The 19,802-nt window shown below is 41.3% G+C and overlaps 1 pseudogene; it reads right to left on the bottom strand.

The window, feature by feature from the left end:
* Positions 1 to 16,613: 16,613 nt before the first annotated feature.
* On the bottom strand, positions 16,614 to 17,781 carry LOC149148440 (structural maintenance of chromosomes protein 1 pseudogene; annotated as a pseudogene).
* Between the last annotated feature and the right edge of the window lie 2,021 nt (positions 17,782 to 19,802).

The following is a 19,802-nucleotide window of genomic DNA, read 5'->3' on the forward strand; positions in this document are numbered from 1 at the left end:
GTTTTTACTTTTGGGAAAAAAAAAGGGATTCTTGACAGTGCTGGACCTGCCAACATGTCTATTATAGACATTTTTGTGCCTTACAGCATTGAGCATGAAATGTCCATAATCTAAGGGATCCAAAGTCCCTAAACATGTTGTTCCTACCCCTAGAGCAACAAGGCCAGCTAACCACAACAATTCACAGAAGTTCTGCACCTGAAAACACTCAAAAACAAGCCAATTCTGGATCATGTCAACTGCTCCACTGAGCATCTGCGCTGAATGTCAACTGCTCCACTGTCTACCTACGTTGAATGTCAACTACAACAAAGGCTACCTACGCTGACCGAGTTTGGACAAGTGGCAGAGTCATTCCTCAAGGTGTCAATGCCCAGGAAGCTTCCAAAATGACACTTGGATCAAGGAATTCGACTGGTGATGAGTAAGAGGTTCCAAATCTCCAAGTGGAAGAAAGAACCTCCAAGTGGACTCAAGAACTAAGAGAGGGAGAGGACACTAGTCAATTTCATACCAGCCTCAAGCTGACTCATCCTCTCTCCAAAAGATCTATATATAGATCTCTCCTCCATGGGAAGAGGAGGCTGGAATTTTATTATTGCAAAGAATTGCTGTTGGTTTGAGACTGGATCATTGGGTGCTTAATGCTTTGAAGGGAGCTGAAGGAGGAATTCCATTTTGCTGGGAAGGAGATGCTGGATTGGAGCCCTATGGGTTGTATCTCTTGCTGAACCCTGTTACTTATCAATAAAGCTATCTTGGTTTGCTCTTATATACTGGTGTATTTGTATGATTGCATTAGTGTATTTGATTTACTTCTAATCCTGAATCATTTATGAATATGAATATATTCCTTTGTGTTATGTTCTTCTCTTGTCGCAAGTAGCTGTTCTCTTATCACGGGTAGTTGTTCTCTTGTGATCTCGTGGAATCAAGTAGATGTTCTCTTGAGCAAGCGGGGAGACAAGTAGCTGTGGATACACAAAGAGAAGAGGATCTAGATCGAGGGACAACCGGAAGACAACGGTAAGTCTTCCGATCTCCCCTCTTTCACATTTCATAAAGGAAGAAATCATAATAGCTGTATTCGTTTGTTGCTAAGGCGCTGTCACACCTTAGGTGGATATGATCGTCCTGCATAGGCATTTTTCCCCACAACAAATTGGCGAATCCGCTGGGGAGAATTTGTTTATTCATTTCATTTGTGTTTCCGTCATTTGTTTACTTCATAGACTTGACTGCAACTATTGAACTGCATCTTTCCCGGATGCAAAGTAGAAAGTTGCTGTTTTAATCCAGTTGCTGGACTTGTCTATGATCTAAACTAGATCCACAGATGATTTGATGATCCTTGTGATAGTCTTTAGTACCCTCTCAAAGCATCCCTCTGTTTATACCTTGCTTGTGTTTCTGATTTGGCCTGAAACAGTTGATTTTTGAGCATTTTATGACCCAGAACCCAAGGGAGACGAGAGTTTCTCCTTCAGCGCAACTGCTGTGAAGGCAGTCTGCATTTCAACGCAGGTCCCGAAGGGGCTACCTGCGCTGAATGTCAAGTCCTCAGTGTTGAGGTTGCGCTGAACCAGTTTTGCTTTGTGCAGCTGGGGTTCTCTGTCCTCTGTTGCCCTGTTTTGATCTCTGTTTTTTGCAGCCTTTAACCAGCATAGGTACCAGTCTGATAAACCTTTTTCTTTGCTTAGATTCCGCCTCCTTTTGTACAAAAAGACTGTGAATGTTTTTATGTGTTTGTGGTGTCATTTACAGTCTTCCTTTGCATGAGTAAAGTAGTCATCCTGTAGCCTTTGATTCAGATCTGATTGATTGTGATCTTAGAAGAGAGTTCATTGGCTGTTTTCAGATTGATTATAGATTTACTTTTGCTTATTGGTTTGAATTTGTCTCTTTTAAGTGTCAAAACAAGTCTTTATTTCGAAAGTAGCAAAGTGATTGTAATCTCTTCTACCCTTGTTGTTTTCGAAAGAGTGAACTTGTTTGTATTGATCATTTTAAAAGCAAATTCAAAGTTGTGCAAAAAGCTTTCTTTGTAGGCATTTATACTAAGAAAGTGGAAAACAAACACCTGCATTGTGCATTTTGCATTTGATAAGTTTGCATGTTGGATTTAGGGAAAGTGCATTAGAGTGTGCTGATTTCTCTTTGAGAAAAGATAGTGTTTTTCTTTTCCCTTAGTAGCTAGGATTTTCAAAGTTGAAAGATAATAAAGCTTGCTTATCATCTTAGACTGCATTTAGGAATTTGTATCATACATCTCGTGGTGAACCTTGAAAGGCAAACTTTAAAAAGATCAACCTAAAATAAACTGAATGAACCTAACAACGCTTTGTAACATAACGCACAACATAGAGGTCTAGGCTAGAGACGTGTTCCGGCGTCGTTAAACCTAGTGACTGTCGATCTCGGGGAAGGTGGGTGATTCCTCCTGAGGGACGATAGCGCTAATACGGATTGTGCTCCCACGTACCATCGCGTATATATTGGGAGACCCCTATAGGCATATATCCTTTATCCTTAGGAAACCGTGTCGGCCGCCCTACTGATCGCAATGCAGTGAACACAACATTCACGAAGATCGACCACCCGTACCGTAAAAAGTATTCTGTGGTTTTGCGAAAAGTTTGGCACACCCTCTGCCTAGATCTCCAGAGCAGTTTCTTTTGGCCTTTTTCAGACTCTATAACAGAAAAAGTCCATCCGAGCATTTGTCACTTCGGGCTCGTTAAAACATCGAAGGAGACTAGAGTCATCTTTAGCTTTTTCTCGACTCTTTAAAAGTGAAAAATCAAGTTGTGTCTAAAGCGTCTAATAAAATTCATTCAATTCGGAAACACCAATTTCCCCTTTTTTTTGTATTTTGGTTGATCGAGTAATCCGCAATCGTGGAAGAAAGTCAATTGAAACCCCGTCGTTCGCGGAGGCTTACGAGTCAACTGTCTTTGTCTCCGGAATCGAAAACAGTATGGACAAAGCGAACTCGTTTAACCGGTTCAAAATCTCCTATCAAAGTTAGAACAAGTGTTCCAACTACATCTGAGATTCCGGTTACTCCAAACATTTCTGGAAACCCTGCCCCTATAGAAGAAGTTCAACAGCCACAGAGGGACAGTAACACTGATCCTAGTCTGAGGGAAAATACTTGTGCTACTGAGCTAGTTCCATCTGTAACCAGTTCAGAGAGTCTTGCTCCTCAAACAACTGTCGCTGTCGAAGCAAACCCTTCTTCGGCACCAGAAATATTTTACGGACCTGACGGTCTTCCTCTTCCACCTGGTTTGATTGCGATAGAGGAAATTATAGAGGACCCGCAAGCAAATACTCCAACCCATTTTGGAGTCGGAGTCACTCTATTTCCTTCATCAGAAGTTAATCCACCACAAGTGGAAGTTCCTGTAGAATCGCTAGGCAATCTATTGGATAGACTCAAAATGTCTGAACAACCGTCAACATCTAGGACTGTGTCAAACGACACAGCGACAGCAGAAGCCCCTGCCGTCACTCCGACAATGTTTGTCGGCATACCATCTGTCCCGACTAGCTCGCAACCGCTAGAAGGAGTCCACCAAGGGACTATTTCGACAGTGTGGTCTATTCCAATTTGTTCATCCGGAATAATATCCGGCAACTCTTATGTTGAGACTCGCCAGATTGATCCATTTGGAGGTCAGTTTGGGCAATCCAGTCCCCAAGGACAAACAATCCCCTTGAGTTCCGGATTGCTACCGTATGGGAAGCAGTATGCCCTTTCATTACCCCCTCCGGGAGGATACCCATACGGGAGTTCACAACAGTATTCAGGTTATACTGGAATTACATCAAGTGGTTGGGTACCTATGCTACCTCAACAACCAAGGGTTGTATATTCTATGCAACAGTGTGTACCTATGACGAACATCCCGACCACACCAGCTATTGTAACAGTGTCACAAGTTCAAGCGATGCCTGTTGCATGTCAACCTCAGATTTCTCAGGTTGTAATGCAACAACCCCTTGACACTGGGTCACAACCACAATCGCCAACTGGTGGGGCGACACAGGTCCAAACGGGTACAATTACCCCACACCTTGGTCCAGCAGTTAGTATAGTGCAACAGAGCATGGCTTCGCAACCGTGGCTAGTGCAATACCAACAACCACAATTCCAGCAAGTATACCAAGGTTCTGAGCAACAGATCTTTGCGAACAGTGGACAACCGTATGTTCAAAACGGTCAAAACCAACCGCTTTACAGTGGTCAAGTCCACCAACCGTATCAATCATACCAACATCAATTACATTATGCTGGTATGCAAAGACCCACTGCTCAAGCGATTCCATCGTACCCTGGTTATGCTTCACCTAACCTGAATCAACAGTTACCATTTGTGGCAACTTTAGAGTTACCCGATTTACACTGGTTAACCAACGATCCGATTGCTTACGCCCCTTGGTGGCCAGCGATTCCTCACAAACTTCCATCTGACATTCCTAAATTCAATGGAAATCCAGGTGAGGACCCATCGAATCACGTGATGACTTTTCATCTGTGGTGTTCGTCGAACACCCTAAACGATGATTCGATAAGGCTTCGCCTTTTTCAGAGGACATTGACAGGTCTAGCGGCTAAATGGTATATTGAATTACCTAGAGCCTCTTTCGACAATTTCAGTTCCCTAGCCACGACTTTCTTAACCCATTTTCAATTACCGATAAGGTATGAAACGGGAACAGAAATATTAACCAACTTCAAACAGACAACTGCTACTCATATATCCGATCATATACATGAATGGCGTCGTCGTCGTAGGATGGTTAAAACATACGTTCCCGATCAGTTGTTAGCTGAATGGTTTATAAAGTCGTTACTTCCTGCTATAACAGAAGATGTGGCAAAGGGGGGAGTCGTAACAGAGGAGCAAGTTATTGCTCGTGCTCAATATCTAGACTTAGTTTATACTCAGTCTGGCACGCTCTACGACAAAATACCTGACGCCCCTAGACCGGAATTTTCAATTCCTCCTCCTCCTAAATCCAATAGTGACTCTCATGCCGGCGATGGCGTGATTGGCACGGAAAACACGAAATCGATAAAGGCTTCGTCTAAAAAAGCCCGTAAGAATTCAGATCAAAATGCGAAAGGAGAAATTCTTGCTTCGGAAGTAAATGCCGTATCAGTAGATAAAGGCAAAGAAACCAATCAACCAGGAAGAAAGAAGAAGCAAAACAAAGGGAAGAAGAAGAAACAAGGTGAGTCATCACCCGGAAAAACTTCTTCAAACCCTCCTAGGAAAGGGAAACCAAAAAGTCCATGTCAAATATGTGATGAGGATCATTGGACAAGCGATTGTCCATACAAAGCTGAGCTTAAAAGGTTCTTCAAAAGTTCGTAAACCTCAGTTGTGTTAACTGATCCGTTTCCCAATCCAGGTCAAAATCTGGTTGGTAGTGGAAATGCTTCCCCGTCGCAAGTGCTTATGTTGTCGGTTTCAAAACAATAGAATGATGCTTTGATTTCGACAAGGAACAAAGATTACGGGAATCCGCAGCTGTCGAACGACAAAGGTAAAGATCAACCAAGTAGTTCGACAACAACTTCGTCAGAAGTTGTACCGCCCATCATTCCTGAATTAACAATAAAACCGCCAAAGGGAGTAGTACACAAGTCGACATTTAATCCTCGCGCCAGAGCGGCGCAACATTATAACATAGTGGAAGATTTTGCCCAATCGCCATCCGCTATGTCGACTCTTGAGGTACTACAAAATTGCCCATCCCAAAGGCAGGCTTTGTTATCGACTATTGGTGGGGTTGATCCTAAGGATTCCAATCTTGTATCCTTTGATCACAAAGGATACGATCCTCAGTTACCAGCTCAACTAGCTTTCCTTATTCAAGTGAAAGCCCTCAACAAAACTGTTCATCGGACAATTATTGATGAGGGGACGTCTACATGTATTATGTCGATGAGTTGCTGGAAAAATTTAGGATCTCCAACCTTGTCGCGATCTTCGACGACACTAAAAGCATTCGACGGAAGGACGTACAACCCGTAAAACATCCTAAATAACTTGAAGGTTGAACTAGGAGGAAAAACAATGGAAATTGATGTTGAGGTCATCGATGGGAATCTTGACTATAACATCCTACTGGGAAGACCATGGATATATGCCATGGCAGCTGTTGTGTCGACTCTCAGAAAGATTGCATTTCCCTTTCAAGAAGGGATTACAATCGTCGATCAGCAAAACTTCCTCCCCAATGGTTCTCAAGTTACGGGAAGCATTCCAATGATCCATGGAAGTAATCATTCGCTCCAAAATATCGGAGTAGGTCTCCTAAAAGACCCTGCCTTAATGGGTACTTTTGCCCTACCGCCTCCGAGTAATCTGGCGGAAGTGGCCGCAGTGGAATATGAAACCTTCTATATCTAATGGATTTGGACTCCGAGGATGGTTCTAATCTCGTGTCAACCTCGTTAAAAAATGAAACAAGGAGTCATGAGGATAGTTATTTTATTGTGTCAACCTCATCAAAAAATGAAAACAATCCCCTTTCCAAATCTCAAAGGTAAACCTTCATTCCAACCACCAAGTTGAATGCAATGAAGCTTGGGGGCATGCACCTCGATTTGCGTTATTATGCTGGGGGCATGCAAACTTATCATCGAGCAGTTTTAGCATAAAGTTCATGCTCGTTAAAAAATAAACGCAAGATCCGAGCAGTTTTAACGCGGTCTTCATGCTCGTTAAAAAATAAATATAAGCAGTGAGCAATGTTTCCTCCAGTGTTTAAGCTCATTTTTATCTAAAAAATGAACCTATCTCGGTAAATAACCACAGTGATCGTAAATTTATCAGCCGTTAAAGCCTTGGTCATGTTTGCACCTGCCACCTCCACTTTTCATTTGGCCGATCGTTCACCCCCATATGATTGTTTACCCATTTTGAGGAACAGCTGCGAAGAGTGATTCCACCTAGCCATCCTTGTGACACTGCCGTGGGCATGCAAACTTATCATCGAGCAGTTTTAGCATAAAGTTCATGCTCGTTAAAAAATAAACGCAAGATCCGAGCAGTTTTAACGCGGTCTTCATGCTCGTTAAAAAATAAATATAAGCAGTGAGCAATGTTTCCTCCAGTGTTTAAGCTCATTTTTATCTAAAAAATGAACCTATCCCGGTAAATAACCACAGTGATCGTAAATTTATCAGCCGTTAAAGCCTTGGTTGTGTTTGCACCTGCCACCTCCACTTTTCATTTGGCCGATCGTTCACCCCCATATGATTGTTTACCCATTTTGAGGAACAGCTGCGAAGAGTGATTCCACCTAGCCATCCTTGTGACACTGCCGTGATTGGAAAATTCCAAACCTGTACCTTGAATCAGCTGCTATCCCTTTTTATCACTCGTTCCTCAAAAGACGAGTCTTCTTTGAGCTCTTTTCAATTGACTCGTAAAATATGAAAAGATTTCCGAGTCTTAGCCTTCCAGCTCGTTAAAGGACCGGAAGTGCTATCCCTCCTCTAGATTTTAATCTTTTTGGACCTGAGGGATTATTGCACAAAAAGATTGAGCGCTTGTTTTGTTCGGCTCGTTAAAGATATCGAAAACTCATCCCTTCTGTATTGTTTTATACTTTTCTGGACTTAAGGGATTAGATGACGAAAAAGGAATTTTGGAGTTGACTTTATGTATCTTTTCAGACTCTCTAAAAATGAAAAGAACCGAGTTATCCTTGTCGTTAGACTCGTTAAAATTATTAAATAGCGACAAACTTGTCTTTAGACGAGAACGAGTTTCCCTATCGCTAGGCTCGTTAAAACATAGCGATAGGCTTGCTCGAAGGGCAGGTTATAGAACAAGCATATGTTATCCTCCTCAAGGTTGACAAAAATAAAGAGGTACTGGTCAGCAATGACTGGGGAAAAATTGGGAGAAAACTAAAGAGAACTTTGATGGTAGCAGGTCGCTCTTGAACATGACACTTTTCCTCCGTACCACAGTCGGGTTGGGTTGTTTCATTCACCGGTCACATCACCATGGTCTCGCCATACCATCCATATTTGGGGTAATGCTACCAATCCATCGCATTAGTGTCGCCATATGTTCAAGAGAAGTCGTTCAGAAAGAGTCAACCGGGTCCCATCCACTGCCATACATTATCCTTCATCCATTCATGACCGCCACCCTGAATCATATGTCACAGACCGTTTTCACCTCCATTAAAATCATTAGCCCCGTTCCATGTCACTGATGTGGGATTCATCAAGGCCCTCCTTTGACGGATCACTTCTTATCGACATCAGTTCATTATCCAGGAAGTTGATCTAGGAACAACCCCTTCAGTACTTTGAAGCTTGCATGCCTCAATGGCAAGTTTCTCACTTCCGGCGACAGGTATACATCAATGACCTTCGACCAGAAGATTTTGCGTGGTGTTCGACGCCAAGTCCTTTATTGACACCACGTGAATTGTACTGCAGTACCTTGAGGGTCATTATCATTATCGGTGATTCCTCTCGCGCTTGTTAACTGTTTACATCATTGACCGGTAATCAAGCGATGTCTTTCCATGTTTGACTTCAGCGCAATTCTCACATGGATCGACTTGTACTTAGAGTGAAGATCGAACGAGTTTGAAGACCCCGGATCTAGTTTCATCCATCCGGGCTGCGATATATATTCAGGAAAAATAAAGACATTTGACATGTACATCATTGCAGCAGATGATCATCCTACTCAAAGGATGATAATTTCGCCAAAATTATCAGTCTACCATCAGACGATCGTCTGTTCTATGTACAAAAATGAATTTATAAAGCTGAACATGGGAATGCCCACCTCAGCTAGATCATGAAAGCAGTATGAATCATAATGTATTGTATTGTATTTTATTACAGGTCTCCTCCCGGCAGATGGATGAACTTCGGACCCTCTTGGATAAAGCATTTCACCCGATAAACGGCCTCATACTTTAGGGGGCAACTGTTATAGACATTTTTGTGCCTTATAGCATTGAGCATGAAATGTCCATAATCTAAGGGATCCAAAGTCCCTAAACATGTTGTTCCTACCCCTAGAGGAACAAGGCCAGCTAACCACAACAATTCAAAGAAGTTCTCCACTTGAAAACACTAAAAAACAAGCCAATTCTGGATCATGTCAACTGCTCCACTGAGCATCTGCACTGAATGTCAACTGCTCCACTGTCTACCTGTGTTGAATGTCAACTCCAACAAAGGCTACCTGCGCTGAGCGAGTTTGGACAAGTGGCAGAGTCATTCCTCAAGGTGTCAATGCCCAGGAAGCTTCCAAAATGACACTTGGATCAAGGAATTCGACTGGTGATGAGTAAGAGGTTCCAAATCTCCAAGTGGAAGCAAGAACCTCCAAGTGGACTCAAGAACTAAGAGAGGGAGAGGACACTAGTTAGTTTCATACCAGCCTCAAGCTGACTCATCCTCTCTCCAAAAGATCTATATATAGATCTCTCCTCCATGGGAAGAGGAGGCTGGAATTTTATTATTGCAAAGAATTGCTGTTGGTTTGAGACTGGATCATTGGGTGCTTAATGCTTTGAAGGGAGCTGAAGGAGGAATTCCATTCTGCTGGGAAGGAGATGCTAGATTGGAGCCCTATGGGTTGTATCTCTTGCTGAACCCTGTTACTTATCAATAAAGATATCTTGGTTTGCTCCTATATACTGGTGTATTTGTATGATTGCATTAGTGTATTTGATTTAATTCTAATCCTGAATCATTTATGAATATGAATATATGCCTTTGTGCTATGTTCTTCTCTTGTCGCAAGTAGCTGTTCTCTTGTCACAGGTAGCTGTTCTCTTGTGATCTCGTGGAATCAAGTAGCTGTTCTCTTGAGTAAGCGGGGAGTCAAGTAGCTGTGGATACACAAAGAGAAGAGGATCTAGATCAAGGGACAACCGTAAGACAACGATAAGTCTGCCGATCTCCCCTCTTTCACATTTCATAAAGGAAGAAATCATAATAGCTGTATTCATTTGTTGCTAAGGCGCTGTCACACCTTAGGTGGATAGGATCGTCCTGCATAGGCATTTTTCCCCACAACAATGTCAAGGGGATTTCCCCGGTAAAAAGTCCCAATTAGACCTCAGACCGTTTGGTGTAGGAGTCCTAGCAGTGGGTCATAACATAATGCCTTGATTGCAATGTCGTACAGAGGAAAGTAAGATGACTCAGTCAGTAGCAAGGGTGTGACTGCTGCAGTGAGTTAAGGAAGGTGTATGAGAGGTTCTAACACATAAGGGAGAAGATAAGGGTGAAGGTGAGTTCCAGGTTGAAAGGGATCAGTCCCAACTCAGCTAGGAACACACAACACAAAAGGACATACACAGCTTCTAGCGGAGCAGTCCACTCAGATGCGATAGTCATAACATACAAGGTAAGATAACATGTACAACACTCGTAGATAAGTCTGAACGAGTGTGACGGTTGTTATAGTAAGGTTCATGTGAAAGGTCTGTCTGGTGTCTGGTAGAGTAGTCGACACGGACGAGACAACATTAACAACATATACAACACATTTGCAACAAGATTCATTTAATTGCATACGAATTAGTTCATACACAAATACGTAAGTTAAACAACATATATCATTAAGGCAACCAGAGCAGTGCAACTACAATAACAACATATGCATGAAAATGTGTTGGCTCTTATTATATAAAAAGTGTAAGTTCGAATCATAAAATACATCCATGTAAACCTGCTAGCCCCATTAGTGAAATGTTACAGCCACATCCGCCTGCTCCTCCAAAGAGATATACTAGCTCCGTGAAGTGCAGAATCCAAGGCACATTACAATGCTTTCCAAGCTCTTTCCAAGATAGTCTTATTAGAAGCTTCGCTAACCAAAAGCCCTTACAATGAGTTATGAGGGGCTATTTATAGAAAAGGGTGGGGTGACCCTTGACATTCCCCTTTTTTACAGTTCAACTACCCTCATGACTCTTCATATACTTTGTGACGATTACATCTGACTATTGATGCTTGAATTACACTTGACATGACTTAACATTACAATGCACATGTACTCATGTGAGAAAACATGGCTCGATCAAGCCTTGCAAGACACACTGACACTCAATCTGCTATGATGAGACCAAATCTTTTGACATGCTTGTGATGGTGAAGGTGGTGAGCTGATGCCAAGCTTGGTCGTCCGTGATGGCGTGCATGCTCCTTATGGTGACATCTTGCTGAAGCAAAATCTTGCCTTCATTGCAACCGGTGCATTGGTTGGGCTCCTTAATCCAACTCATCTAATAACATGTGCATGGTCTTCTTGGGTGCGGTTGAGCTCACAACACATTGATGCATAGTGCCCATGATGATCTTCAAGTGTGTGTTGGTGGTCATGCGCATCAACTTGCCGAAATACATGTTCAACTTCAGTTGGACTTGTTTCTTGTCTTCACCTTGGTGAGCGTGCTGAATGGGTTGGATTACATGTGTGCGCACAGTGAAATGCATGCTGTTGAATCCATTGCATGTGTTCGACAACACTGCCCACCATGTCTGCTTCGTGTTAGTTGCTGGGATAGATCTTTAACTTGTACAGGCACAGTTTCATCCGTGAGTTCAAGTTGTGCCCATCGTTGTTCCTGAACCTGCTGCAATTCATTCATCTGTCTGTACAGCTTCATGTTCTTCCTTGAGTTGCTGTTTTGGCACATGCAACTCCTTCTTCGTTCCATTCTCTGTCTTCACGCGACTGTCACATGGAATAAGTCGATCTTGCAGACAAGATAGAGCTTCCTAGAATCTAAAGAAGACCTAATGACAAGCAAACCAACCAGACACTATCTTTCTCTAAATATGCTTTTATAAACAATGGAAAAATGAGTACATTTTTATCCCTTTTTCGAACTCATTAAAACTTACGAAAAAGTGAAAACCATGAGTACATTTTTATCATTTTTTCGAACTCGTTAAAACTTAAGAAAAAGTGAAACCTTAGAGTCACCTTTAAGCTCTTTTCTGACTCCTAAAACATGAAAAGATGGCCGAGTTTTTCTTTTTAAACTTGTTAAAATGGAACTAAAAAGACGGTCCACTTACACCTCTTTTTCTGACCATATAAACATGAAAAGATTGCCAGACTTTTGTCGTTTCAAGTTCGATATTGGTTACAAAACGACGTGTCATTGGTCACTTTTTTTTACTTTTTCGGATCAAAGGCACTAATTATGAAAAGTACTCCTTGGTCGTAAAGATCAAGCGGTTCTCTCAAGTATTATTTTATACTTTTTCGGACTTTGGAGACACAAATTTATGAAAAAGGTCAACCCTGGAGTCTTCTTAAGTTTTTTCAGACTCTCTAAAATTGAAAAAACATCGAGTTTCTCCTATACTGGACTTGTTAAAATTCCACAGTAAAGGACCTGTTAGATTACAAACAGGAACGAACCACTCCTTCTTAGGGTTCGAATTTAAACTAAGTTGGACTCATCCGAAGGATGAGCTTATAATCAAGCAAATGTTATCCTCCTCAAGCTTGTCAAAAATAAAGAGGTACTTGCCAGAAATGGTGGGGGAAAAGAGAGAAAAATGAGCCTATTTGTCATACTTTGTAACCACTCTTGAACACGACACTTTCATTCACCTGGGTTGGGAAATCCTTTGCCTAACAGTTGATCAAACCACATTGAAAGTCTTCAGCCGGTTTCTGGGTATTAACTTTGGGTCACTTGTCACCAAGCCATCTGTCGTGTCGTTATGTGTTCAAGAGGTCACTGCCAATAAGCCATTCATCTGCAAAATATTTGTCATCCATCTTGACCATCCCTGAGTCAGTCCTTGCAACTAAATTTCTTCGACTTGATCTATGATTTCGTGTTGTGGGCTTGCCTGAGACAGATCGCTTTCTATCGACTTCAGCTCATTATCTAGAAAGATGATCTAGAAATCCTCAGTACCTTGGGATCTGCATGCCTCAATGGCAGGTTTCTCGCCTTTGACGACAGGTTGCATCATTGACCTTCGATCAAAGGATTCCGTGACATGTTCGACATCAACACATTTATTCACATCTCATGGATTGTACTGGGTACTTTGAGAGCCATTGAAATCATTGGTGTTTTCTCTCACACTTGTAATAGTTTACATCATTGACTGGTAATCAAGTGGTTTCTACCATGTTCGACATCAACACATTCATTCGCATGGATAGAATCGTACTATTTCGGGAGGTAGAAATTAAGACCCTGGATCTAGTTTCCACAATCTAGGCTGCGAGGAATTTTGTAATCATTATATAATGGACTATTCATAAACAGATGGCTGCGTCCATACTGTGTCCACATGAGTCTATACTTGTGATGTTTTACAAGATCATTCCTGTATCAAAGCAGTAGTTAGTTTTCTAAGTCAGTTTTGATCTGAGTATGGGAATGCCTACCACAACGATGATATGATCTCATATATATATCTTGCATTGAATGTTTTTACAGGTTCCAACCGGGCTCTCCACAAGATGATCCTCGAAATGATAAAGTACTTCACTCTTCCTAAATGATAAATGAAATCCTCATCTACTACTGACTTCGCACTTTAGGGGGCAATCTGTTACACAAAAATATCATCACCATGATTATTTGCAGTCAGTATGGGTCTATCATCACTTGTACTGTCCTCCTAAGCAAGTCTCAGACCTAAGCTCTTCAAGTCAAGCTTTGAAAATGAGAGAAAGACATTGAAAATCAACAAAGCTCTGGTTCCGCACTTTCTCTCACTGTTACCTGCGGTCCCGCACCTTCTGTTTACAAAAAATGCGGACCTGCCCGCTTTGTCCCTAAAGGTGTGGGTGTGGACCCCTGTGAAAGTCAAAAAGGCGCAATTTTATTCTAAAAAACTCACTTTGGGTTAGTTCTAGATGATTCTAGAAGGAATTTTGATGTGGATTTGCCGCTCTTAGGTGGTTCATGCATACCAAAAGAGAAGGAGCTAATCCCTTGATGAGAGGAGCTATCCCTTTGAAGGAGGGCTTTATCCCTTTGAAGGAGGACCTAGTAGCCTCCCTCCATTGCACTATAAATTCAGGCATTGGGCTGGTTGCTGAGGAGGTTAGAAGCTGAGCATTTTTGAGGGTAAATGCTGGTGAAATCAAGACTTCCTAGTTGAGCTTAAGAGGAGAGATCACACATCTTTTTGGCTTCATTGGGGAGTGAGTGAAACTTGTCAAAGTAGAGTAGACTTCTTGCTAGACCCTAGGAGGAGCTTGTACAACGTCAAGGAAAAGGTTGTAAAGTTCTTCTTCATTTGAATTAATACAATCAAACTCATTTTTATCAACAAGTATCTTATGTTATTTGTTTCATGGACTCTGTTATCACAAAATCAAGCACTGAAAGGCTGCTGATCAGGTAGACTCTGTGCAACTATTTCAAACCAGACTTTTGACTAAGGCTTAGCCTCCTTAGCCTGAGAGGGCTCTCTCAAAAGGTTATTGATTTTGACTATTGATGAGATGGCTAACTCTTGCAAAGTAAATTTAACAAATATGTTGGCTGGACAAACATTACAAAGACTTCCATTGGGCTTATGGAGTTAATCATCCTTCAGTAAACTATAACACTACTCATACATAGAAGTCAGGGCATGTAATGTTTAAATACTCAAAACACATCTCATGGAAGCTTCAGCTTACAAATACACACAGGAAATCAGAGCAGCAAAGTGAATTCTGAGTGATTGTGTATCTATACAACTGTAAAAACATAAAAGATAAAACAAAACCACATATCTTGAGCATTTGAAACATTGTATGAATCCTGAGAAGAAAAGTAGTCACTTGTATTACTGAAAATGAGTTTGTACACAAGCCAAAATAACACTCTGTTTTCTCAAATATCCAACCCTCATTACATAAAAGTTTCATCTATATATAGGAACATAAATTTAACTACTTTGAGCTTCCTCCTCCAGCATGAGGGGAGCTCGATGACTGCCACTAATTACCTCTATCCACTATTGAACTAACTCATTAAATACAATAAGTGCTAAACTGGAATTTTAAAGAGTCCTAATTTAACTATAACTCTAATTCTATCCTCCTCGTAGAATGATTCCTCCTTGTTCTCTGACAGCTGGGCTCCTTTCAGTTTGGCCGAGATGGCTGAGAAAAGGATTCAATGTCCCATACTAGCTTTGGATGCTGAATGCTTTGATGGTTCAGTGATGTTAGGAGAAAACCCCTGTTTTTCCGGTTCCAGTCTTCCACCACTTATTCGAAAATGCAGCAGCATGTCTCCAGCTCTTTAATATCCCAACAATGTAGAGCACCACCATGTTTCCAGATGTGTTGGAGGCTTCGTTGATGGACAGGTGTGCAAGCCAAGTCTCCTCGTATGCAACTCTTTCCAAACCCTAATGACCGGTAATAAAGTGCCTTTATAATAAAAAATTTAACTAGAGCCAAAACATTTCACTTTTACAAAGGTACACCTGTCATCATTTGAATGGCTATGCTATCTTCATTTGGTCTCCTAAATGTCCCTCAGATGTTTCCTTTGAAAATTTCTGATCATCCTATCAAACTGTTTGTCTGCGTTAAAAAACAACACCTACAGCAGTTTCGTAGCGCGCTACGAAACTGCTGTTTAATTTAAAAAACACAGTCTTCCTTTCATAGCTAAATGATTGCCAGTGTGTAGCTTCAGCATCAGCAAGGTCCGAACACTGACCATCCTTCTCATGTAACTGTCCTGTTGTTTCAATACCTGCTTCCTTATGTGCTGAATTGAAATCTGAATCAAACTCATGTTTGGCTCTGCCATCCGAATCTGTTTCCATTTCTGATTCCATGGTAGTAAGAGCATCCATATAATTGTCTACCTCACTAGCTACATCATCATTCTCATCCTTAAATGCATGGACTTCTGGTCTACTTTCACCATTGACTGACAAGTCCTTTTGTTCCACTTGAATAAAATTCTCAGAAATTCTCTCTGCATCCTTATCTGCAGTGACCCTCGGTGAATGAGTTTCTCGAGTAGAGGCTGTGGTAAGATTATCCATCAACTTAACTCCCTTGACATTTCTTTTCCAAAGATGAGTGAAAATAATCCAATGACCACATAACACACATGATCCCGAAACAAGACTTATAAACAACATTATGTGAATTAAGAAATCACGGATCTGTTGACAGCAACATAGTCCATTGACGTTCTATACATAGCTAAGATCTAAAATAAAGCATCTTTCATTGACATTTCAGACCACATCGAGCAAAAGAGATTCATCTTCAAAATAATAAAATAACCTAAACAGCCTGTGATCAGAATATCTTTCGGAAGGACAAAGATCCACCCGAATGCTTTTCATACAGCTTCAGCATATGTAATGTGTTTATTCTGGAGAGCGTGCCCAAAGATACCGACACATTTGAAACCTTGAGATGGAAATTCTGCATCTGACGACCCTCTTATTAAAAAAAAATCACTGTGCCCTTTCCCACAGGAATTCTTGGTAGGCATATTGAGCAGAACATCATCCTCTTCCATCCTCATATTGAACATAGGAGCTTTCCAACCAATAGTTTTATCAAGCACTAACATAGAGTTCCTTAAAGCTCAAACATCTACCAACATTCTATTCTCATATGATGAAGACCACAATCTTGAACGATCACTTTCGCTATTGTAGCTTCGCTTGGAATGATGTTTCTTGTCATTTTTATTTCTTCCACTTCCAGCTCTCTTTCATTTCTCTCTATATCCTTCTCAATGTTAAAAATTTGCCACAGAAGATACTCGGTTTTCAAAGATTTCAGTTGTTCCTGCAAACGGAGATGTTTCTCTGCTTCTTCTTTTTGTTCTTTCTTCTGTTTCCTTTCAGTAACTACAGTTCTTTTTCTCTGATATGTGAAAGCTGATTTCTCCTCAGCTCTTGCCTTCTGATCTTCGAGATCTTCATAGTCTTTCTTAAATTCTTCAGAGCCAGATATGTGCTCAAAAAGTGCAGTAAGCTCTTTTGGATTCTTTGAAGCAATAGATTCAACATCACCCTGGAAGACAAAAAAAATTGCGAGCCTTAACGAGAATTCCAAGGGACTTCATCTTGTTGTTATATTCGTCTCATGTGACCGTCTTATTATTAATTCTGTAGTCGCTGCCGCCAGAGCCGACGACTGTGCGCGTGAAATGAAGCTCCTCGCCGCTGGCGTTCAAGTAAACAAGCTTAACGAAGGCCTTCCTTCCCTTCTGCTCTTTCTCTTTGTCGTCGTAGGCGTAAATGAGATCCCTCAGCTGCGCTCCTCTGAGCTGCATGGAGCGAACCCCTAGAACGAAACTGATGGCGTCCATGAGGTTGGACTTTCCAGCCCCGTTTGGTCCAATTATGGCCGTAAAGTTCTTGAATGGCCCTATCACCTGGTGCCCCTTATAAGACTTAAAATTCTCCAGTTCCAGCCGGTGTATTCGTCCGCTCGACACAACTGAAGGCATCTTTTTTGGCTGGGAAGTGACGGGAGAGCAAGGGTTTTTCTTCAAGCCTCGCGTTCTCTGTAAATAAGCTCCTCTATAAGATCTTCAAGGATACCTCAAATTCCTCTCATATGACCACATATGTATCTCTTGCCAGATATTTAGTCTTGATTGTAGTCCTTCTTAGGCCCTTCAAAGCAGTCTTCGTAAGATTTATTTCTGTAAAGATTGAGCTGGGCTTCACTCTTTTGGCTCTACCGTGGCTTCTCCTACAATCCTCGAAGTCTTGTTGGGAGAAAGGGCGCTGATTCCAAAGAATTCGCGGGCTCCTTACACAAGTCTCTAGGGAAAAGATCTGGATAAAATGATTTAATACACCATTGACATTTTTCTTTTGCAGGCATCAAATACTTTCTATGTTCTATCTCAACAATGGAATAAGTAGTCAAAATAAAATCATATTGAGAAAACTCGGCCACATCTTTACATATATTTGCGCCATGATGAACCAACTTTAGTGCTTCCTTCAGCAGTGAATCGAGCAATCTCGTTCCTTCATTGAATAACAGCTACCATGGGACAAACAACAAGGGTGCTTTTAACCTGAGGTAGTACCTTGCAATCACTAAAACTGTCACCTTCAGATTCAGAACTGATGACAAGCATACACGCAGGAACTTGAGAGCATGCCTCCTGTAAAGTGCATCCACCCCAGAGCTATTTTGCATGACAGCTGCTATGGATTCGAACAAATCCCCAATTTTGTAGCGCAGCCTAAAACATGTTGCGCTGCGAAACTACAAAAAGGCTTTATGCGCTGCGGAAACACTTAAAAATTATTACATGAGCTACGAAATAACCTAAAGAGCTTTGTGAGCGGTTTTGAAATTTTGGCATTAGAATTTTCAGTGATAACAGTGGCTCCACTTGGGATAGTGTGCTCCTGTAGTACACTAAGAACTCGCAGGTCCAGTGCTTTATCCATTTATGACAAACTGAAATTTGCTCGACAATCATCCCCTTCAAGCTTCTGGGGCCTTCACCTCGGGCTTAAGCTTGATGATCACTGTAGGAGAAAGAAATCTACATCTACTAAAAAAACATGCTCAGTCAACCTTGAGCTTATTTGCCTTTTCCTACCTACCTACCCTAACAATTCAAACTTCTTTCAGCTCAATCAATGTGAAATTTCCAATGTAGCCAATCATTTGTCTTATCTGATGTTTGAGTTTTTTGACTGCATCGGAGTTCAGAGCCACTATGATATGGCGATGACCACTGCCACTGAACTTGCCTCTGACCTTCATAGAAGAACTGAAACACTGGAGAGTAAAACTCTTCCATGTAGTCAGCTATAGGATCCCAGAATACATGATCAGCTTGATGGTTCTCGTAACTTTCTGGTTGTGCAAACTGATCTTCAACAACAGTGTACACTTCCTCAACCGTGAAAGAGAAAGGAACCAACACTCTCTCCTTGTGTTCTGCCATAGAAGGCTTCTGAAAATAATGATCATGATTATGAAAACTATATGCCTGAATTTGACCTTGTAAACCTTCAATGTCTTTCTCAATGTCCTTGGCAAATTCATCCAAAAATTTCATCTTATCCTCTGCCTTGCAGTCAAATGATTTTAGATAAGAAGACAAGGACAAAGAAAAGTTTTCAACTATTTCTTCATTAATATGATGATCATTCCACTGTTTGAAACCTTGAATTGAAGGAGAGTTTGCCACCGCATCTGATCTATCCATCCATTCCTCCAAAAACATAAGCCAAAAGTCTTCAAATGACTTAATGGATTTGATAGGAAAGCTTTCAATCCATTGTTTACATTTCCCTTGAAGTGAATCATAGAACAACATAATGCAAACATCCTCATGTTTAACCCTAAGAAGCTCAGCAAAATCACAGAAATCTGATATATGCTTCAAAGTTAAACTCAAATCTTCTCCATTGAATTTTGGACCATTCCCTAGAAAATATGCATCCTTGGGAAAATGATTTGGGAAACCATGAATTCCTGAAAAATTTATGCATGCATACCTTGAAACAAGAATGGTAGCATCTGGGTCCTTCATAACTCCAGTGGAATCACCATGAATGTATGAATTTTGAATTCTTCAACAATGGAGTCGCCAAGGTAGATTTGCAGCCTCAAAAACCTTCTGAGCTCCTGCTACCTTCAGAAGTTCAGCTTCATAATTTCGGGAATGAGTAATCTTCAGACTCCCGGCAGACGCACCAAAATGTTATCACAAAATCAAGCACTGAAAGGCTGCTGATCAAGTAGACTCTGTGCAACTATTTCAAACCAGACTTTTGACTAAGGCTTAGCCTCCTT

The sequence above is a fragment of the Pinus tabuliformis genome, chromosome 9 (assembly GCF_031772625.1).
Source record: "Pinus tabuliformis cultivar Carrire ecotype Pingquan chromosome 9, CPIR1, whole genome shotgun sequence".
Classification (NCBI taxonomy): domain Eukaryota; kingdom Viridiplantae; phylum Streptophyta; class Pinopsida; order Pinales; family Pinaceae; genus Pinus; species Pinus tabuliformis.